Source organism: Phyllostomus hastatus, unplaced genomic scaffold (assembly GCF_019186645.2).
Source record: "Phyllostomus hastatus isolate PE091 unplaced genomic scaffold, TTU_PhHast_1.1 phas_contig_90, whole genome shotgun sequence".
NCBI classification, from domain to species: domain Eukaryota; kingdom Metazoa; phylum Chordata; class Mammalia; order Chiroptera; family Phyllostomidae; genus Phyllostomus; species Phyllostomus hastatus.
Genome location: NW_025333984.1, coordinates 11,179,167 through 11,183,142, shown reverse-complemented (window position 1 = coordinate 11,183,142; position 3,976 = coordinate 11,179,167). Strand labels below are relative to the sequence as shown.

The 3,976-nt window shown below is 35.6% G+C and overlaps 1 non-coding gene across 1 annotated transcript; it reads left to right on the top strand.

Annotated features, from left to right (window-relative positions):
* Positions 1-1,413: 1,413 nt before the first annotated feature.
* Positions 1,414-1,631, top strand: LOC123827841. The gene has a single exon (XR_006787344.1). It is a non-coding gene; the product is annotated as a small nucleolar RNA U3 (small nucleolar RNA).
* Positions 1,632-3,976: the final 2,345 nt, after the last annotated feature.

The window sequence follows — 3,976 nt, the reverse complement described above, 5'->3', positions numbered from 1 at the left end:
CTGCCACAATCCTTGGTCCCCTATTTTCAAAAATACTGAAGTATGTTGGTTGCTTGCTTCTCTACTCCATAGATCGGTCAGGATTTTCTCCCCTGAGCAGAGGGAAGCCGAATCTGTTCCTCTGTACTCCGAGGCCATTTTAGCCCCCCAATTGGCTTCTTCATTTTTAAATAAATTTGTTTGGATTTTTTCTATCTTGTTATATAAATTCCTTAAATATTTTTGATATTAACACCTTACTAGATATATAGTTTACACTTATTATTCCATTTCACAGGTTGTCTTTTCATTTTGTTGATTGTTTCTTTTACAGTGCAGAAACCATTAATTTGATGTAGTCTCACTTGTTGATTTATATAATTGTTGCTTTTGGTTTTGGTTTGTTATCCAGAAAACCATGGCCAAGGCCGAAGTCAAGGAAATTTTTCTCTGTTTTTTTATAGGAGTTTTATGGTTTCAGGTCTTATTTTTAAGTCTTTAATCACTTACTTTTTGTAAGTGGCATAGGGTAAGTGCCCATTGTCATTCTTTTGCATGTAGATATCCAGTTTTCCCATCATCATTTATTGAAGTGACTGCCATCTTCTGGTGAGTATTCTTGGCTCTATCATCAAATATTACTTAACAATATATGTGTGGGTTATTTCTGGGCTCTTGATACTGTTTTATGTATGTGACTTTTTAATACCAGTACCTTACTGTTTTGATTACTATAGCTTTGAAATAAATAATTGTGATGCCTCTGAGATTGATCTTCTGATTATTTCTTTGGCTATTTGAACTCTTTTTTTAGTTCCATAAAAATGCAGCATTTTTTTCCTATTTCTGTAAAAAATTCCATTGGAAAGACTATATTTTCAGGGATCATTTCTCTTTTTTTAATTTTAATCATTGTTCAAGTATAGTTTTCTCCCTTTTACTCCCATTCCAGCCCGCCCACCCATCCCTCCCCACTTTCATCCCATTACCACCCTTCCCCTAGTTTTTGTCTATGTGTCCTTTAAATTTGTTCCTGTAAACCCTTCCCATTCTCCCCTGAAATTCTCTCTTCTCTTCCCTCTGGCCACTGTCAGCCTGTCCCCTATTTCAGTGTCTTTGTTTATATTTTGCTTGTTTCTTTGTTTGTTGTTTAGGTTCCTGTTAAAGGTGAGATCATATGGTATTTGTCTTTCACTGCCTGGCTTATTTCACTTAGCATAATGCTTTCCACCTCCATCCATGCTGTTGCAAAGGGCAGGAGCTCCTTCTTTCTTTCTGCTTCTTAGAATTCCATTGTGTAAATGTACCATAGTTTTTTGATCCATTCATTTACTGGTGGACATCTAGGTTGCTTCCAGCACCTAGCTATTGTAAATTGCGCTGCTATGAACATTGGGGTGCATAGGTTCTTTTGGATTGGTGTTTTAGGATTATTAGGATATAGTCCCAGCGGTGGAATTGCTGGATAGTTCGTTACTAGAGAAGTTTCTTTGTATGTGTAGAGCACCTGAAACCATGAGGAGGAGGTGCAGTGTTCTCTCCAGAGCATGAAACCATCTTTTGGTGTTACTTCTGCAACTGCCAATAGCCGTTGATGACTGTTCTTCTCTTCCTCTGGAAGAGTAAGAGGGAGAGAACATAGTCTGAGTGGTTTCTAAAAAAAATTCCACTGGAATTTTAATAGAGTTTGCATGAAATCTGCAGATGGCTTAGTAAGGACATTTTAGCAACATCAACTCACAATCTGTGAACACTAGATATATTTTCATTTATTGTGTCTTTTACAATTTCTTCTCTTAGTGTCTTGACTGAGTGTCTTCTCTCAGTTTTTGGTGTATAGATTGTTAACATCCTTGGTTAAATTTACTGCTAAGTATTTTATTATTTTTGATGCTATTGTAAATAGTATTGTTCATTTCTTTTTAGATAAACTATTCATAGTGTATAAAAACACAGCTTATTTATGTATGTTGAATTGTATCCTGAAACTTTACTGAATTCATTTATAGGTCTAACAGGTTGTTGTTGTTTTTGTTGTTTCCGGTGGAGTAATTAGGATTTTCTGTGTACAACATTATGTCATCAGTCAAGAAAGACAATTGACTTCTTTTCCAATTTGGATTCCTTAATTTTTTTTCATAATTGATAAGACTAGATCTTCAAATACTATGTTGAATAGAAGTGGTGAGAGTGGTCACCCTTGTCTTGTTCTTTTTTTAAATAAAGACTTTATTTATTTATTTCTAGAGAGGAAGAATGGAGGGAGAAAGAGAGGGAGAGAAACATCAATGTGTGGTGCCTCTCACGTGCTCCCTACTGGGGACCTGGCCCACAACCCAAGCATGTGCCCTAACTGGGAACCAAACTGACGACCTTTTGGTTCATGGGGACAAGCTCAACTCACTGAGCTACACCAGCCAGAGCTCCTCTAGGAATTTTATGGTATCATTATTTATACTTAAGTCTTTCATCAACCATGAATTTATTTTTGTGTATGGTCTAAGTTAGTGGCTGAGTTTCATTTTTTGTTTTAATTTTTGCATATAGCTGTCCAGATCTCACAACACCATTTGTTGAAGAGGCTATTTTTACTCCATTTTATGCTTCTGCCCCTTTTGTCAAATATTAATTGACCATAGAGACTTGGGTTTATTTCTGGGCTCTCTATTCTGTTCCATTGGACTATTTGTCTGTTCTAATTCCAGCACCACATTGCTTTAATTACAGTGGTCTTATAATATGGTTTGATCTCTGGTATTGTGATCCCTTCTATTTTGTTCTTCCTTATCAAAATTTCTGTGGGTATTCAGAGCTGTTTATGGTTCCATATAAACTTTTGAAATGTTTTATCTATATCTGTGAAATATGTCAATGGTATTTTAATAGGCATTCCATTAAATCTATAAATTGCTTTGGGTGATATGGACATTCCAATGATGTCTATTTTCCCAATCCATGAACACAGTATATGTTTCCATTTATTTGTGTCTTCCTTAATCTCTTTCTTCATGGTTGTGTAGTTTTCTGAGTACAGGTCTTTTACCTCCTTCGTAAGATTTATTCCTAGGTACTATATTTTTGTTGTTGCCATAGCAAATGGGATTGTTTTTCCAGATTTCTGATTCTGATATTTCATTGCTGGTATATAAAAATGCCTTTTATTTCTGAATACTGACTTTGAATTCTGCTTTTATGCTAAATTCACATATTAGGTCAAGCAGTATTTTGGTGGACCCCATAGGGTTTTCTATATATGCTATCAGATCATCTGCAAGCAGTGACAGCTTTGCTTCCCCCTTTTCAATTTGGATGTAGTTTTTTTCTTTTTCTTGTCTCATCTCTGTGCCTAAGACTTCCAATATTATGTTGAATAGAAGTGGTGAAAGCAGACATCCTTATCTTGTTCTGATCATAGTGAGGAAGCTTTAATTTTTGCCCATTGAGTATGATGTTAGCTGTAGGTTTTTCATACATGGCCTTTATTATGTTGAGGTATGCTCCCTCTACTCCCCCTTTGCTGAGTACTTTATCATAAATGGGTGATATACCTTATGAAATGTTTTTCCTACTTCTATAGATATGATCATGTGACTTTTGTCTTTCCTTTTGTTTATGTGATGCATTACATTTATTGATTTGCAAATATTATATCATCCTTGCGTCTCTGGGATGAATCTCATTTGATCATGTGTATGATCTTTTTGATAGATTGCTGGATGTATTTTACCAGTACTTTGTTGAGGATTTTAGCATCTATGTTCATCAGCGATATTAGCCTGAAGTTTACTGTCTTTTTCTGTTTTGGGGATTAGGATGATGCTGGCCTCATAAAAAGAGTTAGGGAGTCTTCCTTCTTCTTGGATTTTTTGGAATAAACCAAGAAGTATAGAGGTTAGGTCTTCCTTAAATGCTTTGTAAATTTCTCCTGTGAAACTGTCCAGTACAGAGCTTTTGTGTGATGGCAGTTTGGGGATTGCTGCTTCAATTTTGTCAGCTG